Below are 19,897 nucleotides of genomic sequence, written 5' to 3'. Positions count from 1 at the left end.
ACTGGAATCCATCTTAAACCTGGTGCTTTTCCATTTAGAAGGAGGGGTGGGGACCCAAGAAGGAAAAAAGATTCCTGCCTTGTGCCAAAGCTGTATAAGGGGGTGGAACAGAACAAAGGAAGTTCTAGTCATGAGAAATCCCCTAGTTACCATCTGAGCTGGAGCTAACAAAACCTGTACCAGGGAAAGGATTGGGCCCAGAGTAGGAAGGAGTCCAGTCTGTGAAAGAAGCTTATTGGAACATCTCTGAGGGTGAAATTTACCTGTATTCAGTTTCCTACTATATTAGGCTTAGACTTGCATGTTTTGTTTTATTTTGCTTGGTAACTTAATTTGTTCTGTCGGTTATTACTTGGAACCACTTAAATCCCACTTGTTATATTTAATAAAATCACTTTTGCTTATTATTGAACCCAGAGTTAGTGACTAATACTCAGGGGAGCAAACAGCTGTGCATATCTCTCTGTCAGTGTTCTAGAGGGCAGACAACTTATAAGTTTACCCCGTATACGCTCTATACAGAGTAAAATGGATTCATTTAGGGTTTGGATCCCATTGGGAGCTGGGTGTCTGGGTGCTGGAGACAGGAGCACTTCTTAAGCTGTTTTCAGTTAAATCTGCAGCTTTGGGGTGCGTGGTTCAGACCCTGGGTCTGTGTTGGAGCAGACTGGCGTGTCTGGCTCAACAAGGCAGGTTCTGGAGGTCCAAAGTGGCATTAAAAACGGTCTCAGCACATCAGGTGACAGTCCCAAGGGGGTTTCTGTAATTGAACCTCACACCCCCCCTTCAGGTAGTTGAAGGCTGCTATCAAATCCCCCCTCACTCTTCTCTTCTGCAGACTAAATAAGCCCAGTTCCCTCAGTCTCTCCTCATAAGTCATGTGCCCCAGGCCCCTGATCATTTTCGTTGCCCTCCGCTTGACTCTCTCCAATTTGTCCACGTCCCTTCTGTAGTGGAGGGACTAAAACTGGACGCAATACTTCACACCCGAACCACTAAGAGCCTGTCACGAAATAATCTGTGAAATGTTCTGCTTGAAGTCAATGACCTGGCAGAGCCAGGAACTGACTGGATCTCCTCAATCCCAGTCCACAAGGCCATCCTTCCTCTGGGCCCTGAGAGCACATCCGGTGTTCTGTAAGCTACATGCTTAAAGAGCCCCATGCACCTCTGTCAGCCGATGGCACTGGACGCAGGGCATCGGCTGGGAGGGGAATGCACCTGGCACTCAAGTAGGAAGTTGGACTAGCTTGGTTTAAGCTGGTCGGTAAGAAGGGTGTGTGGAGCCCGGAGTGTTGCCAAAAAGCTACCTTCCAAGATAAGGCAATTGTTTTCACAAATCAACCCCCTCATTCCCTCCCTGACCCACAGGCCTAGGGGAATAGCTCTAACGGTGCTGCAGGCCCGAGGACGGACAGCGCAGCAAACAGTGGCTGAGGGAAGGGGAGAGGCAGAAAATAAGGAGCAGGGATCCCTTCACCAAGGAGACGTAGGGCTCTGTAGCGGAAGCCAGGGACAGGCATTATGTGCCTGTCTAACTCTTTGGGGCTCGGATCCTGAGTCCTGTGCTAGGTGAGGCATTGGTAGCTGTTAAGCTCTGTGCAGGGCTGCTCGTAGGGGCAGTTGTCCTCGGGGCAAACTTCCGGTAGTGCCAAATCAGAATCTGGATGGGCTGGGGGTGCCAAATCTCCCTGCCTTTTTTTCTTGGACTGTCAGCTTGGGGGTGGGGGCGATGCGGAACAGTTTTTTTTTTTTTTTTTTGCCCTGGGTGGCAAAACATCTAATGCCGGCCCCAGCTCTGCAGTTCCTTCCCTCTTGGAGGCTGTTGTCCTTCTCTGTGTCACTAATCCGGAGGCCAGGGTGCAGGAATCACCAGGTGGAAATCTCTGGCCTTTGATCAGAAAGAGGTCAGACGAGATATGCACAATTATTTTGATCAACCGCCTCCTAATATTATATTAAAAGTTACTACAGAGAACTTTTTCCAGAGGGTCTGGCTAGAGAATCTTGCCCGCATGCTCGGGGTTCAGCTGATCGCCATATTTGAGGTCGGGAAGGAATTTTCCTCCAGGGTAGATTGGCAGAGGCCCTGGAGGTTTTTCGCCTTCCTCCACAGCATGGGGCAGGGGTCGCTTGCTGGAGGATTCTCAGCGATTTGAAGTCTTTAAATCATGATTTGAGGACTTCAACAGCTGAGTCAAGGGAGAGAATTCTTCCAGGAGTGGGTGGGTCAGCTTTTGTGGCCCGCATCATGCGGGAGGTCAGACTAGATGATCATAATGGTCCCTTCTGACCTTAGAGTCTATGAGTCTAATAGGGGGTGCTCCAGTCTGATGTCTGGGAACTAAGGTCTGACCACAGTCCAGTCAGAGGTGGGACTGCGGCTTTGATCTAGTAGCTTGGGTATAACTACAGGCGCTGCAGTTACACCTCTGAGTGCAGTGTAGACGTAGCCTTAGAACTCAACTGGTCCTGCTGTGGTGGTGCCCACCTCCTCTGTGAATCAGGCACAGAGGTTGATCCACACCAGGGGTGGAAATCTACGGCCTGGGGGCCACATCCAGCCTTCCAGGTGTTTTAATCTGGCCCTCGAGTTTCTGCCAGGAAGTGGGGTCCGGGGCTTGCCCCACTCCGCATGGCATGTTCCCCCTCTGGCTCCTATGTGTAGGGGCAGCCAGGGGGCTCTGCACACTGCCCCCGCCCCAAGTGCTGCCCCCGCAGCTCCCATTGGCTGGGAACCACAGCCAATGGGAGCTGCAGGGGCAGTGCCTGCGGACGGGGCACCGCGCAGAGCCACCTGGCTGCACCTCCGCATAGGAGGGGGGACATGCTGCTGCTTCCGGGCCCTGCTTGAGGTAAGCGCTGCCTGGAGCCTGACCCCCTCTCGTGCCCCAACCCCCTGCCCCAGCCCTGATCCCCCTCCTGCCCTCCGAACCCCTTATCCCCAGAGCCTGTACCCCCAGCTGGAGCCCTCCCGCACCCCAACCCCCAATTTCGTGAGCGTTCATGGCCCGCTGTACAATTTCCATACCCAGATGTGGCCCTCGGGCCAAAACGTTTGCCCACCCCTAATCCACACTGACCAATGGTCACATAGGCCCAGTGACTATACCGCATAGTTCTACACTGGGCTGCTTGAGGACGTCTGTTGCAATAGGTGCTGCAGGGGGGAATCTCTAAAGAGAAATCTGGTCATGGCAGGCAGCTCTAATTTGAATGCAGTGTGTGTTGCTCGCCGCCTGCACCAATCATGCGCTGCACTGCCCGGCAGTGGCCAGGAGACGGCGGGAGACACTGGCACGCCTATGAATTCATGCAGCTGTGTCTCTAGCCCCAGCTCAGGAATGCTTCCCACCCAGGAGCCAGCACCGCTCTTCTCACATGGCTTGCCACGGAGAAGCTGAAGGGCTGGACCGACAGCCAGGTCGGTCGCCCGCCCCGAGCACGGAGCTCGGCAAGGGTACACAGGCAGCCGTGCCCATAAGCTGAAATGTGGCGGACAGAGAGTGAGTCACAGGGAGGGTATTTGTGGGCGATTACGGTGAGCGTGTAGGAGGCCCTCTGCCAAACACCTGTCAGCTTGCTCAGGTGCAGGCTCAAGGAGGGGACGTGAGTATCCTCTGCAGAATCAGCCCAATTCTAGGAAATTCCTGCCCCGGCCAACTTCTCCTTGGCTACAGACTGTTCGAAATCACAGTGAGGCCTATATTTATCAGACGAGCACCTCCCACCTCAAATCGATAGCAAGAGGGGAGTCCCTGCGGGGTAAAGTAGGGGGCTCAGCTGATAGACCGAGGGATCTGGGCAGCTGCATGGAGGGACCGTTAGGTCCCTGCTCCCCTCCAGAAAGCTGTACCCAGGCACCTTCTGCACCCCACTCATGGCCCTGTGTCACTTTTATTCAGACCCACCTCCCTGGCATTGCTCCGGTTCTGGGAACCTCCACAGCGCTTGGCCTGCGCACTGCGGTCGATCTAACCGGAGAGTTCTCCGTCTCACCTGGAAGTTGTCTGCGCCCATCACCGTGGTCTCTAGGGGCTTGTCACAGGGCCTGAATGGGTGGGTTGCTGCGCCCGTCACTCCGGTGCACACTGGAGTTCCTTTATTGATTCTTCTCCTCCGTGACTTGGGGGCAGGGCTGCCCGGGGCGGGGCAAGTGGGGCAATTTGCCCCAGGCCCCACAGGGGCCCCCACAAGAATATACTATTCTATAGAATTGCAACTTGTTTTTATGGAAGAGGCCCCCGAAATCGCTTTGCCCCAGGCCCCCTGAATCCTCTGGGCAGCCCAGGGTGGGGGGGGGGCACAGAACATCAACAACCAACTAGCACGTTCAGGGATTGTCAGCACCGAGAGTGAGGCCAGCCAGTGCCCACGGACTAGCCCCCACCCCCAGCACACTATATAAATGGGATAAAGGAAGAGCCAGTGTCTTGTTGCCTTAATGGGGGGTGAGGATTGAGGAGACAGAACCCAGGAGGTTGGGATAGCTGAACTCGTTGGGCAGATGCAAGGCTGGGTGGGGGCTGAATTGATGTGGGGGGCAGGGCACGTAGATGTGAGTGCTGGGCGGGGGAACAGGATTGACTTGGAGGTTGGGGGCAGAGGTGGGGGTGAGAACTCCTGCAGGGGGGCTGAACTCATCTGGGACAGCGGGCACCATGAAGCGTGTGTCAGACACACGCTGAGGATGGGCAGGGGGAGTTCACAGTGGAAAGCCAGAGCAGCAAACACAACGTGGTCATTTAAAAAAAAGGCATCTCTTGGCTTTCTGGAGGATCCGACTCATGCCTTTTGAGTTCTAGAGGCCGTCAATACTGAGACTGAGAGAGCAACGCAGCACAAACCCGGCAGCTTCTCACGCTGCTCGACCACCTGGTACCAAAGGGTGAAGTCAAGCGTCAGTCCTGGCCCGCCGTGCCCTTCACTTTCCCACTCCTGTCTCACCCTGCTGTGCCAGTCCTGGGTCTGTCTGGAGCAGCTTGTGCCCGTGGCTGGCTCGTACACACGCACACACACACACACACACACAAAATTGTACTGTCAGCTGGAAGGCTAATGACACGGGTGACTGGTGGGCGTTGCCAGGGTGTTTGCTGCAAAGCTAAATTCTTGCTCTGGGCAAGAAGAAACATGACAAAAACCATCCAGCCACGCACACTTTCTCAGCTCCCTTCTCCGTGCTGGGGGAGGAGCCCCTTTCTCTCTCTTGCTTAGAATCGTGTCCCTGCCTTAGTAATGATTTAAAGCACAGAATTGTTGTGGGTGGGTTGGATGTAAAAGTCTCCCCGCGCGGCAAGACAGAAGCTCCAGCGTGACTCGGCCTGTTGGCCCGGGGTGGTTCTGTATCGCACGGGAGGGTGTCTCCACGCTGCGGCTGGCAGCGAGCCCCCCTGGTCCGGGTGAACAGACTCGCGCTAGGAGGGCTAACCGTTGCAATGCTGACGTTGCAGCTTGGGCACGTAAACGCACCCAATACCCTAGGCCTGGGAGCCTGAGCTGCAATGCTCTATTTAGCCTGCTTGCTCTAGCCCTGCTAGCAGGAGTCTATCTGCCCCGTAGAGATTCCAGTGCTCCCTAAGCTCTGTGGGCGGGGGTGATGTAAAGTGGGGTTAAGCTCTGCCTGGGAGAGCTGCTGACTAGGTGTGGAGGCAGAAGAGAGTAGTGGTTGGAGGAGAGGACTGGCGCCAGGACTTGGGGGTTCTAGTCCCAGCTTCTGTGGCTTGGTTGTGTGACCCTAGGAACTTCATGGCATTAAAAATAAACCCTCCCCGGCCTTCCTCCCTGCCATAGGCTCTGCAGGGAGTCAGTTGCAGACCTCAAAATTGCACCCACAGCTTCTGCTTGCCAGGCTCGTGCCTTAGCTACAAGAGCCTCCCAGGCAGAATGATAAAGCAGTGGGGCGAGAGAATTCTCCACCGCTGCCGGCGCAGTGCGAGGGACACAACGTTCTCCTAATGTCTCAGGCCCAGCGCTTTATGGTGGGTGTGTTCCTAGGGTTATTTTTCCCCGGGCGAAAGCACATCTCCTCTGGAGGATCCCAAAGCACTTTCCTGACTGTGTTGCCTGGCCCTGTTGCAGAGGAGTTTGGAAACCAGTCTACAGAAGATGGGTTAGCCAGCCACAGTGAAGGGACCTGAACTGCCCTGGAATCCTGCTTCCCAGCATGTTCCAGTCGTGATCCGTACCTAGCCTAGAGGGAGGGGCTCAGGTCACAGTATTGGGAGCTGGCTCCAGGATTTGAGAGAGGGGCCGGATGTTCAGTGTGACAGGAGAGCCATAGGAAAGAGATAGCTAACTCCATACCCACAGACAACAGAGCACCACCTCCTGGCACGTAGGAATAGCCACTATTAAGTTCGTGGCTTCAATAAAGCAACGGTTTTGTGTACTGTAAGTGACCCAGCCTGAGTCCGGTTTTTGACATGATAGGGTGACCCGATTTTATAGGGACAGTCCTGATCATTTGGAGGGTTGGCGCCTATTACCCCCATCCCCTGTCCTGATTTTTCACACTTTCTATCTGGTCACCCTAAGTGCGGAGCTAGGTCTCGGTGTAAATCTTTCCATCAAAACAGCTGTGTATATAAACCTGTCTCTCCTGCGTGTGGTCTGTCCCCACCGGTCACACAATCCCTATGTATTTAGGTGCGGCCACAGGCCTGACGTGGAGCGAGCCAGGACCTATAGGGTGCTTTGGGTGAAAACACCGGCTAGAGTGGCGTGGTTGGAATGTCTGGCTGAATAAACCAGCCTCTTGCCCCTGGACTCTCTGGGCCAGATCCTAGTGTAACTTGCTGGGGGTGGGGGTGTTAATGGGTGTTAATTGTTTACATCAGTGGAAGAGCTGGCCCTCTAATGCAGTTAATTAGGCCACAGCCTTCCTGCAGGACCATGAGCTGTGATTACACCTGAAGGTAATGAAAATCACCTCCCCTGCATTCCCTGCTCTGAGGGTCTGAATCCCCAGCTCTTTCAATACCAGGCTGCTGTAACAGCAGTGGCTACCCAGAGGGCTCTGAGGGGGTAACATGGAGGAAGCAAGGGCAGGGAAAAGCAAGCACCCCACTGCAAAACCCCTCCTACGCTGAGGGCCCCGCTTTCTGACCTGTGAAGTCTGCGGTACACCGAAGGCAGACAAAGAGCTGGCCAATGTGGCACAGAGCCACGGTGAAGGCTGCTCTGTTACCCTCATGTCCAACCATCTGTGCAAGAGGCACGCCCGGTGCTGCCCCAGAAATGCCCTCTGCTAACATCTCCGCCTTTACCACAGCAACCAGAGAAAGGAAACCGCCCTGGGGTCATACACGGAGCCAGTCACAGAGGCCGGGCTCGGAGCGCCCTGCCAAACCGGTCAGGCTAGGAATGTGTTGCTTTTGCCTTCTTCATGGCTCCATGGCCAGGCTCCTTCTCGGCCCTTTGACTGTGTCGCCGATTGGGTTCTTATCCTGGTGACGCTGGGGAGGGGAACGCAAGGGCTGATTTCCTTGAGCGCTGTCCTAGCACCACCCTCCTCCCCCTCTAAGCACCATGCCGGAGCTCAGCCCCTGGGGCTCCTGCTCTGACCGGGTGCTGTTCCCCCGAGCTACCTCTCTGGTTCAGTTGTAGTAACCCCGCGCAGCAAATACCTCCCAAAGGGGGAGTCTGCTTTGTTGTGACAGACTGCAGCGTCTAGCTCTCCTTCCTACCCTCCTCCCTGAGGACTTGCCAGCCCTAAGGCCATCCAGCGTTGTGTGTTTGCTGGCCGGCTTGTCCCCCATCCCGCTCGGTGGCACAGAATGTCGCTCTTCACAGCTCAGGGCCTGGAGAATGTCTGCTCAAGGTGGCTGGCCTGAATGTGCCCCAGACTGGGAGTAAGTTGTCTTCTGAGGAGCTGCATGAGCTGCAGGGGACTGGACTAGACGACCTCTCGAGGTCCCTTCCAGTCCTATGATTCTATGATGGTTTGAGTGGTGCGCCTCGTAGTCATGCTTGTCACCAGAGTCACCACCGCACCTGGCCCTAACAGACCCCTTTTGCTGGAAGCCTTAGCAGAAGGCGAGGAGAGGGCATTCCAGGAAGAATGGGCCCAAGGCATGGGTCCCTCCAGAGCCATTTTGGCTGGAGAGGGCATGGAAAAGCTTGTCTGTTCTGTGGATAAAGTGAGGCTCCAGGCATCTCTCGCCAGCTGTGTATTCCCATCCCAGGGCTTAATTTTTAATGAAAGAAGTACCAGGGCTCAAGCAGTTCTTCTACATTCATAACTGATGGGCCAGGCCCGGAGGCGCCGGGGCTCGGAACGGCCAGGCCCGGAGGCGCCGGGGCTCGGAACGGCCAGGCCCGGAGGCGCCGGGGCTCGGAACGGCCAGGCCCGGAGGCGCCGGGGCTCAGCTCTGGCAGCCCTGGCACAAATTAAACACTGTCCCATCCCATCAACTTTTAATTGAAGTGGCGCGGTGGAGAGAGTGGAGAAGCCCCACTGAAGTGAGGCAGAGTTCAGAGTGGACGCCCGGGCAAGGGAATGGATCCAAATTCGATGCCACGTAACACAAAGGGTACGTCTACACTACTCCCCGGATCGGCGGGCAGCAATCGATTCAGCGGGGGGGTCGATTGATTGCGTCTAGACGCGATCAATCGATCCCCGAGCGCTTTCCCATTGACTCCTGTACTCCACCTCCACAAGAAGCGCAGGCGGAGTTGACGGGGGAGCGCCTGCAGTCGACTCACCACGGTGAAGACACCACGGTGAGTAGGTCTAAGTACGTCGACTTCAGCTATGTTATTCATGTAGCTGAAGTTGTGTAACTTAGATCGATCCTCGCCCCAGTGTAGATCAGGCCAAAGTGGTGGTCGGAGAGGCAGAAAGGGCTGAGTGGGAGGGAGGGGGATGGGATTGCAGGTGTTTCAGAGAACAGAGTGTGAAAACAAACCCTAGGAACTAGTGACCATGCGGCCTGGGCTCTGTCCTGGTATGTGACACACCTGTGTTTGGATACAGCTCTCGCCCCAGGGGCGGTGTGACCTGGATTCTATTTTCACCCCATGCCCTTTGCTGCTTGCGTCAAAAGAGAAAGTCAAATGTTAGGAAAGACCTAGAAATAGAAACCTTCCCGCCCCTGCACATCAGATGTCCCTGCCCCCTCATCTGTGCGCGTCAGACCTCCCTGCCCCCTTGGCCAGACATGCTGGACCACGGACACTGTGCACTAGCCCAGAAAGGACCACCCGGGAGCCTGTCCAGTACCATGTGCTCTCCACGACAGTACTGCTCACTGGGGTTCCTAGGGGTCTTGATTATCTGTTGTCTGGTACATAAGTAGCCCAAGATTGGGGCCCTGTGGTGTGGGGAGTTAGTCCCTGCCCCAAAGGGCTTCCGGTCTGAAAGGATTGGGAGACAAAGGGTGGGAGGGGAAACAAAGGACTCATTTAAGGTCACCGTTGGGAACAGAGCGGAGGTCTCCCGCGTCCCTGTCCAATCCAGTCCCCCAGCCAGGGGCCCTCTTTGGTGCTGCTCTGGGGCTTTGAGCCTGTAACATGGGGTGATGTTGTTCCAAAAGTGGTGGGCACATCCTAAGGCTCTGGTGCGCGTGACGTGACCTGCGCTGCCCCATCCCACCCCATGGGAATTATGGTAGAGTCTCGATTGCTGAACCTGGGAGTCCTGACGATTCTGTTGAAACCACTGGGCCACCCGAAAGGCCTGCATGTACCACTGCCAGCCTCTTTCGCAAGCGGCTGTGAAAACACGGTACGCTTTTATAGCTGACACCGTGTTGGGTGTTGACAACCCTGTTTGTCTGTAACGGATCAAGCAAGCAGGTTTATAATCCTCTGCCTGTAATCTTGTAATCTGCATTCAGAAACCAGCCCCAGGAGTTGAATGGGAGCCAAGCCGCTGCTGTCGGCTGGTTTGGCTCCAAGGCTGGTAGGGAGGTTTGATTTCCCAGGTGAAAACGTTAGTTCGGATGGAAAGATTCAAGCCCATTCTATCACGGTTGCCTTGGCGCTACAGCTTCCGTTCCCAGTAGAGCGGAGAGTTCATTTAGTGATAGTATCACACCATTACACAGAGCCAGGGGAGGCGGAAGCGTCCTTTTCCCAACAGTGTGGGGCCCAAACGGTGGCCCCACTAGGGTGACCAGACAGCAAGTGTGAAAAATCGGGACGGGGGGTGGGGGTAATAGGAGCCCATATAAAAAAATGCCCCAAATATCGGGACTGTCCCTATAAAATCAGGACATCTGGTCATCCTAGGCCCCACCCCTGCACCACCCCTTCCCCCCTAAGGCCCTGCCCCCGCACCGCACTGTCTCCCGAGACACTGCCCGCACGCTGCCCCTTGCTCCCCAAGACCCCATCCCCTCCCCCTGTCTCTCATCCTTAGGGCCAATAAAAAGTGGAAGGGCATAGCCCTCCCTCTTTTAAAAGCGGGGAGGCCCCCAAACCCCCCTCCCGCCCACCCCCTTCCGGCGCCCCTGCCCAGAGCCCTGGGTTGAATTCATTTTCCTCGCAGCTGCGTCGCCTGTGGTAAAACCCCACCCTTCCGTGACGCCGTCATCGGGAGGGGGGAAAGCGTGTTTCATTTCTAGTAATGATCACGCTTCAAATTCGGAAAGGGCATCCAGGAAGAGCTCGGGAAATGGCTCCCGGGGGGAATCTCACTTGGCTTTTCGCAGGAAACGTTATACATCCCATTCAGGGACAGATTCACATCCCAGTCGGGCACCCACCCAAGCGTTCTGCTCCCAGTGCGACACTAATGGCCAGATCTTCACATTGCCTCAGCACCCATCCTGGGCCCAACATGCCCAGTTCTTTGGAAAATCTGGGCCCAACAGTGAGCGCTGAGCACCTGAAAATTCAGTCCTGAGCTCTCTGGAACATCTGGCTCACGGCTCACGGCCTACAGTGGGGGGAGGGCTAGCTCAGTGGTTTGCACATTGGCCTGCTAAACCCCAGGTTGTCAGTTCAATCCTTGAAGGGGCCATTTAGGGAATCTGGGGCAAAAATCTGTCTGGGGATTGGTCCTGCTTTGAGCAGGGGGTTGGACTAGATGATCTCCTGAGGTCCTTTCCAACCCTGACATTCTATGATTCAAATGAGTGACAGGCCCAGACAGGAACTCCCTAGGTATCTACTGCTGCATGGGTCTGGATTTGTCGATTACCATTGGAGGATGTCTCTGGTATCTGTGGGTCAAAGATCAGATGCAGGAGGGCTGTGCTGCTGCATAAATCGATTGTGATTTGGGATGAAAATTGTTGCAAGGTTTGATTCAGGTGAAAGCAAAGAGTTTTTCCATCTTTCTGACCATCTCACCGAACGGTGTGTGTGGAGGGCCCAATGGATCAGAAGATCCTTCAGTGTTTCAGAAGGTTTATCAACTCCTTCCCTGGAAGCCTTAAGCCCGGGATGGAGCACAAGGAAACTATGAGGTGCTAATGACTTCATAATGGTTTCTCAGGCTTGCTGCATGGATGAATTCTTTGTTCACCTCATGGCTTTGTGCATGTGTGAGAGAGATTGCGCATGGGTGTGGCAACCCCTTGGCCTAAAGGTGTGAGTTAAGGCACAACGCTTCAAGTCTTAATGAATTGTGGCTCAACATTGGCTAAACTGTATAAAATAATAATGATCTGATTTTTACCATGCTCGTTGCCTAGAAGCCCCACTAATTTGAGTAGGACTGCTTGGGGAATAAGGCGCTTCTCCGAGAGTGCAGTGGCGGAATCAATCTCCGATGTTTGATCTTTACCCAGTGTGTAAGGATCCCAGGCTCACCCTAGAAATGGGAACACAGCAGTTGGTATACGGCACGCCGTGACACAAGGAAGTGAAGAGAACTGTAACCAATTCAAACTGCACTGGGAAATTTAGAGAGGCAAGAGGTAGTGACCCCAACTGGAATTTGACCAGGACAATGAGGGGAAAACTCATTCTTCAGGGAAGGCTCATGGGATTTTCATGCCCAGAAACGCACAGGATTTGACTTTGAGATGCCTTCTGAAGCATGGCCCCTTCAGAAACATAGTGCCCCTAACGCCCTGCTGGGTCACTGGCCAGAAGTGAGTCAGACAGAAGCCCTCTTCTGAATCCACAGCTTTCTGAATCACCAGTACCTGTCATCTCATTGATCCATGAATGAAGATGTCTTTAACTAGCCTGGACAGATGAAGCTATTTCAGCCTGCTGTGTCACTGAGGAGTGTCTCAGCAGGCCTTGCACAATGCCCTTCTCTGGCCCATGGCATGAAGGACTGACGTGGTAATTATTATTATAAATCCTGGTTATTGCGGTATTGCCTCGGAGCTAACCAAGAGCGGGGTGCCAGGTGCTGTACTAATGTACTAGTGGACAGTCCGCACCCTGAAGAGCTAGACCTTCCACCACAGGGATGGTGGAGGGGGTTAACCAACAGTGGTTTGCGCTCTTCCCTGCTCTGAATTGCCAGACTCGGTCATTCACTCTGAGGTTTGCCTCGCTCTGAAATTCAAGTTCACTATCATTCCGGCTACCATGGTGTTTAAACCCTTTGTGGTGCTGATGCTTCACTGAAAGCTGGGACCGTTCTGAGGTAAACTCTGCGACCCTCTCTGTGTCGCCATCTTGGATGGCTCCCTACTCTTCAATGCTGCCAGGCCCCAGGTGCACAGATGAAGGGAGGGTGTGAGGGGAGATCTTACCTCAGATTGTGGTTCAGCTCAGAGCTCCATGGCACCAAAATGCCACAGCCGAAGCATAGCTGCTTTGGGAGGGACGACACCGTCAGTCCGCACCCCACCCAGGTGGCTTTCTGAGGGTGTTTGTGAAAAGGTCATTGGCAGAGGACAAGCCTTTGCTTATCAGTAAATATGTGACGAAAGAGCCATGCCTGCTTACTTAGCTGGTTGGAATCTGGCCTAAGCCAGTAGTGACTGAGAGCAGTTACCATTTGATGGCCATTTAGAGGTCTCTTTGTGATAAGCTGGGGGTCTTTCTCCAGCTCTTCATAGAATCATAGAATCTCAAGGTTGGAAGAGACCTCAGGAGGTATCTAGTCCAACCCCCTTCTCAAAGCAGGGCCAACCCCAACTAAATCATCCCAGCCAGGGCTTTGTCAAGCCTGACCTTAAAAACCTCTAAGGAAGATTCCACCACCTCCCTAGGGAACCCATTCCAGTGCTTCACCACCTGCCTAGTAAAAAGTTTTTCCTAATATCCAACGTAAACCTCCCCCACTGCAACTTATTGGACAGGTGACTCTGTCTCCATAGCTGCCTCCTGCTGATGTTCGTAAGCTACTCAAAGAGTTCGTCTGGCCTCCCTGTGATCTCTCCAGATGGCAGCTAGTAACCAAGCATTGACTCAAGTGAAGGTGGATAAAATCTACCACTGTGAAAACGTAAGAACGGCCATACTGGGTCATACCAAAGGTCCATCTAGCCCAGTGTTCTGTCTTCTGACAAAGGCCAATGCCAGGTGTTTCAGAGCAGTGGCTCTCAACCGTTCCAGACTGCTGTATCCATTTTAGGAGTCTGATTTGTCTTGTGTACCGCCAGGTTTCCTCTCCCTTGAAAACTACTTCCTTGCAAAATCAGACATAAAACACAGACATGTCACAGCACACTATTATTGAAAAATTGCTGACTTTCTCATTTTGTCTGTATGAAATTTTAGTGGGCAAATATCTAGATGAGTTGATGTACCCCCAGGAAAACCTCTGTGTACCCCCAGTGGTACATGTACTCCTGGTTGAGAACCACTGCTTCAGAGTGAATGAACAGAACAGGTAATCACCAAGTGATCCATCCCCTGTCGCCCATTCCCAGCTTCTGGCAAACAGAGGCTAGGGACACCATCCCTGCCCATCGGGGCTAATAGCCATTAATGGACCTATCTGTGCATTTATCTAGTTCTCTTTTAAACCCTGTTATAGTCCTAGCCTTCACAACTTCCTCAGGCAAGGAGTTCCACAGGTGACAGTGTGCTTCCTTTTATTTGTTTTAAACCTGCTGCCTAATCATTTCATTTGGTGATCCCTTGTTATGAGGAGCAAATAACATTTCCTTATTTACTTTCTCTACACCGGTCAAGATTTTATAGACCTCCATCATATCCCCCCTTAGTCGTCACTTTTCCAGGATGAAAAGTCCCAGTCTTATTAATCTCTCCTCATATGGAAGCTGTTCCATACCCATAATCAGTTTTGTTGCCCTTTTCTGAACCTTTTCCAATTCCAATATATTTTTTTTTGAGATGGGCTGACCACGTCTGCATGCAGTATTCAAGATGTGGGCGTGCCATGGATTTATATAGAGGCACTATGATATTTTCTCTCTTATTATCTATCCCTTTCTTAATGATTCCCCACATTCGATTAGTTTTTGTGACTGCCGCTGCACATTAAGTGGATGTTTTCAGAGAACTACCCACAATGACTCCAAGATCTCTTTCTTGAGTGGTAACAGCTAATTTAGACCCTATCATTTTATATGTATAGCTGGGATTATGTTTGCCAATGTGCATTACTTTGCATTTATCAACATTGAATTTCGTCTGCCATTTTATCTGAGGGATAGCCGTGTTAGTCTGGATCTGTAAAAAGCAACAGAGAGTCCTGTGGCACCTTTAAGACTAACAGATGTATTGACTAACAGATGTATTGGACCATACGCAACTGCATCCGACGAAGTGGGCATTCACCCACGAAAGCTTATGCTCCAATACATCTGTTAGTCTTAAAGGTGCCACAGGACTCTCTGTTGCATCTGCCATTTTGTTGCCCAGTCACCCAGTTTTGTGAGATCCTTTTGTAGCTCTTCGCAGTCTGCTTTGGACTTAACTATCTTGAGTAGTTTTGTATCCTCTGTGAATTTTGCCCCCTCACTGTTTACCCTTTTTCCCAGATCATTGATGAAGATGTTGAACAGCACTGGGCCCAGTACAGACCCCTGGGGGACAAAACTATTTACCTCTCTCCTGATCTGATCCTGATCTGCCTGTTTATCATTAACTATCTACCACTCCCCCTCTCTCTGTGCAGGGCAGGCTGAGGGAGTGGGGAAGTGAGCCTGAGGCTTGTTTTAGACGGAGTCATTTTTAATCCTGCCTCAGCACCTGGGGCTGGACTAGAGGACCTGTTGAAGTCCCTTCCAGCCCTTCGTGTCTATGATTCTGTACTTGCTACCTAACCAACAGGTGTGAGAGGCGCTGCTTGGCCCTTAGCAAAAGTAAAAACCTTCTCAAGCCAGTCAGCTGTTAGCTCTGTAGTTCCCCGGGAGGATCATTGAAAACATGTTGTAATTTCTACCCTCTCCTGTTACATATTATTATTCATTGTGTGAGAATGGGCCCCAGTTGTGGCCCAGCACCCCACTGTGCTTGGAGCTGTACAAACACAGAACAAAAAGGCAATCCTAGCCCGTAAGAACGTCCCCTCTAAGGAAATAGCTCTTAGGTGACAAACCTTCCCTGGAATATGAAGCACTGCAGTGGCTGTTTTCTGTGTGTTGCCAAGCCTGAAAGGTGTGTGGGTGGCCCCAGGCTTAGCCAGCTCCCGTAAGATCAGCACAGGCAGGTGCAGTGGGATGGGATGGGGCTGGGAGACATTATAGAAAAGTACAGGCCAGGTGTTTCAGCCCCAAGAATAGAAAAATCTGCCACCAAGTGGCTGCTGTAATTTGCGTTTACTCCCTCTAGTAGCCAGGGATTGCCAGGGCATAGGGACACACTAGAAGGGTTGCCAGTTGGACGTATTCCTGGAGTTTTCATCACATGACGTAATCTTTAATTAGAGATTAATCTTTAATTCCCGGAGACTCCAGGTCAATCCTGGAGAGTTGGCAACCCTTCGGCTCTAGGCATGCCCACAGCTCTGTCCTCCTTTCCCCTGGCCACATGCACTGTTCCAGCAGCTGTGTGCTACCCAAGGGTCCGTGTACATAGGGGAGACCCTCCTGTGGTCAGATGAGCTGGTTTTAGCTCACCTTTGTATCCACGGCAGGATGCAAAGTTGTCCTAAATCACCAGAGGATCTGGCCCAATGTTTGCACTTCCACATTTAGAGGTGAGATGAAAGCTTTGCCTCTGGGAGCCTCTATCGCTTGCAGCAGCCCATAGCTCCAGGGGTTGCAAATAGGATGTTATTTGTCCCACTGGATTCTGCAATATGACCTAGCACACATTTCAGGTGCTTTGTTCGTTGTTTAACCTAGGTGCTTGAAGGGCTACTGACCTGTTTCCCTAGCCCTGGTAGGATTAAGACCCAGAGTCTGTCCAGGCCCTTCCTTCGGGCCACAGTTTATTCTTCAAACAAAACTTCACGAAGTAACATGAAAAACAAGCTACTCCACTAACAAAAGCAGGCTGCAGGGACTCCCTAACAGGCCAGACCATCCTGATACAGTATTGCTTTTATTCATGGACGTTGAGGCCAGAAGAGACCATTAGAACCTTTAGTCTGATCTCTTGTATATCACAGGTCATTACATTTCTTCCAGTTACTCCTGTACTGAGCCCAATAACTTGAGTTTGGCTAAATCATCTCTTCCAAAAAGGCATCTAGTCTGGATCTGAAGACTTCAAGGGATGGAGAGCCCACCACTGCCCTTGGTGGTTTGTTCCAATGGTTAATCCCCCTCAAAGTTTAAACATTTGTGTCTACATTTCGAATTTGAATTTGTCTGGCTTCAGCTTCCAAGTGTTGGTTCTTGTTCTGCCTTTCTTCACTAACAAGCCATTTAGTACCTGGTATTCATTCCGTGTGAAGGTATTTGAACACTGTAATCAAGTCACTTTTGACAACTACTTTTGAGGTCTGTCACTTAGCTAACTCTTAACCCTACCGTGTGCTTTATTGATATTGTGTAGCACTATTTTTTTAATCAGAATGTCAAATGCCTTACGAAAGTCTGAGTATATTGTATTTACACAGTTCACTTTATCAGCCAAATTTGTAATCTCATCAAAGAATGAAATCAGATTTGTTTGACAAATCCTACTTTCCATAAAACCACGTTGACTGACCTTAATTATATTCCGATCCTTTAGTTCTTTATTGATTAAATCTCCTATCAGCTTTTCCATAGTTTTGCTCAGGACTGATGTTAGGCTAACTCGCCTATAATTACCTAGGTCATCCCGCTTGTCCTTTTTCAATATTGACACAGTGTCAGCACTCTACAAGTCTTCTCAAATTTTCTCAGTATTCCAAGATTTATTGAAAATTAATGCTAGTGGGCTAGAGAACTCAACCAGCTCTTTTAGGAATCTTGAATGCAAGTTTTACAGGACTGCTGATTTAAAAACGTTTGTCCTTAGTAGATGATATTTAACATCTTCCTTAGTTACTAATGGACTGGAATGTAGTACATCATCCTCATGCAATACGAGAATATCATCCTTCTTTCCAAATACAGTATACAGAACAGAAATATTTATTTAACACTTCTGCCTTTTCTGCATCATTAAGTTTTACCATTTCCATCTAGTAATGGGCCTAAACTAGGACTTCTTTTGTTCCTAATATATTTAAACTCCTCCTTTTTGTCCTTAACCTTGTCAGCTATGGATTATTCCCTGATGGCTTTAGCTTCCCTAATCAATTTTATACACTTCATAACTTCTAAAGTATACCGATTGCTATCTTATTTCCCCCTTTTTTCAATCACATTTTTCCAGCTAAATTTTTCATCCCAATCAATTTCATTCATAGTTTCCCACAACTTTGGGAAATTAGCCCTTTTGAAGCTGTGTGTGTGTGTGTGTGTGTGTGTGTGTGTGTGTGTGTAAAATATTATTGGTTGGGCCTGTCTTATTTGTTCACATTGAATGTAACCAGGTCTGGGGTGCTATTTTCAATTTCTCAGACAGCCCTGCTTTATTATTAAAGGTGGCTTTCCATAGAAGGAAAAATCCAATTTAACAGTCTACCCGACATCTTTAATCTCCGCTGTGCAGAAGGGGTTGTTTGATGGCCATTTGTTTGATGGCCATTTGTTTGATGGCCATTTGTTTGATGTTTGCACTGTTGTTGTAGCCGAGTTGATTCCGGGATATGAGAGCGACAGGGTAGGTGAGGTAATATCTTTTATTGGATCTTTATTTGCTTGAAGTTAGTTCTGAAAGACTCGGCTGATTTTCTGTTTCCCTAGAATTTGTTCGGTCAGTGGCACCGGAGAAAAGTTTGGGTGTAAAATGCTCCCAGTTCGGGATGGCTGTGAATGCACTGCTGTGAATGGCTGCACTCGGTACAGGGCAATGGAGAATCAGGACCTCAAAGTTGCAAGTAAAAAGGCGACCACGAGTCGGCCTGATTAATCCAATTGTACAAATACAGTGGCCAGCTCCCTGTTGATTAAAGTGAACTGGACTCCTTGTATGAGGTGTGTTTTAGTCAAAGGAGCAACAGCCCCAGGGCTAGGGCACTAGCCTAGGAGGTGGGAGACCTCCTCCACCATAAACTTCCTGTGTGACCTTGGGCCTTTACAAATCTGGTTTGAGTTCTGTGTCTCAATCCCCTTCCTGTAAAATGGGGATAATTGCACTTCCCTGCCTCACAGGGGTGATTGTGAGGGTAAATATACAGCAGAACCCCATTTATCCGACTTAATTGGGACCGGGACCAGGTTGGATAATCCAGAGGATGGGAAAGTGCAAAGCTGCAGCGCTTTCTAGCAGGTGCAGGAGAGCTCACCTGCTTCTGGACGCATGTGCGCTGGTTGATCGGTTAATACAGAGAGCCAGCTGATGGAGGGTCAGAGAAACGGTGTCCTACTGTATTAATGATTGTGAGAAGCTCACATACGACAGTGATGGGGCCATATACGTATCTAGGATGGATCATCCAGGCTGCTCAGTAGAGCCCTGGCTCTCGGGGCACTGTGACTGTGGCGGATGAGAAGAGCAGCAGGCGAATGACGGAGGCGCTTCTGGAAGGTTGGGGAGAATCGGTTTAATTGTAATGGACTTGTTCTAAACATGGGAATAATCCCAGACCTATTCAGCAAAACACAGAGCCTCTTCCCTCTGGGATTTCAGCACATGTGCCCAAGTGCTTTGCTGAATTGAGGCCTTTGGGTGGGTGTGTGCCTGAAGTGAGTGGCCCCACAGAGGGCAAATGAGACATGCTCCTCCTCACGAAAGCAGGGTTGCGTTCGGTGAAGTGGTAACAGCCCCTGCTTCCATTGTTTACGAGTGTTCTCAGCCCAGTTCCCCTTTTGTGGCCTATAATGATTGTGTCTGTTGTTTGCTGCCCCCGGGTTTATTTTGTAGCAGGCTCTATGAAATGTGTACCTGCAGCGAGAATGCGTTTGGAAGCAGACTTTCATGTGTGAATTTCAGGCTGATGAAAAGGTATCAGATCAACAGTCCTGGAGACTGGAGACCTCTGTTTGTCCACAGAACGGAGATAGTTGGTGTTGGTCCTGCTTTGAGCAGGGGGATGGACTAGATGACCTCCTGAGGTCTCTTCCAACCCTAATATTCTATGATTCTATAGCGTGAATGACAGCCAGGCTGGTTTCCCCCATCTTGCCCTGGCCTGTGTCAATCTTGTTCTGCCAAGATTATCTCTGAGAGGTGAGAGAGGAATCCGGTCTCCATGATCCGGTCAGTCCTTGGCTTCTCCACTGAGACTGCCAGCAAAAGGGAACGGTACTGCTAATTTGAAGGTGATTTTTGAAGGGACCAATGTGTGTTACATAGACCAAAAAACAGCTCTCGGATAATATCTGCTTTCAGCCACTGCTGACTTGGGCTTGTGATCCTGGGAAAATGCTAGTAACTCTCTTGTTAATAACAATCTGCCCCTGAAGGACCAAACTGATTGGATTTATTTCAAGGCTTCTTTAGGGCCAAACTTGGGCATCTTTTCTTCGATCCCACCCCAAAGACTACTCTGCCACTTCGGCACCCAGCCAAAAGCAAAGAGAGCCTC

The sequence above is a fragment of the Chrysemys picta genome, chromosome 25 (assembly GCF_011386835.1).
Source record: "Chrysemys picta bellii isolate R12L10 chromosome 25, ASM1138683v2, whole genome shotgun sequence".
Classification (NCBI taxonomy): Eukaryota; Metazoa; Chordata; order Testudines; family Emydidae; genus Chrysemys; species Chrysemys picta.
Note: the sequence above shows the minus strand (reverse complement) of the source record.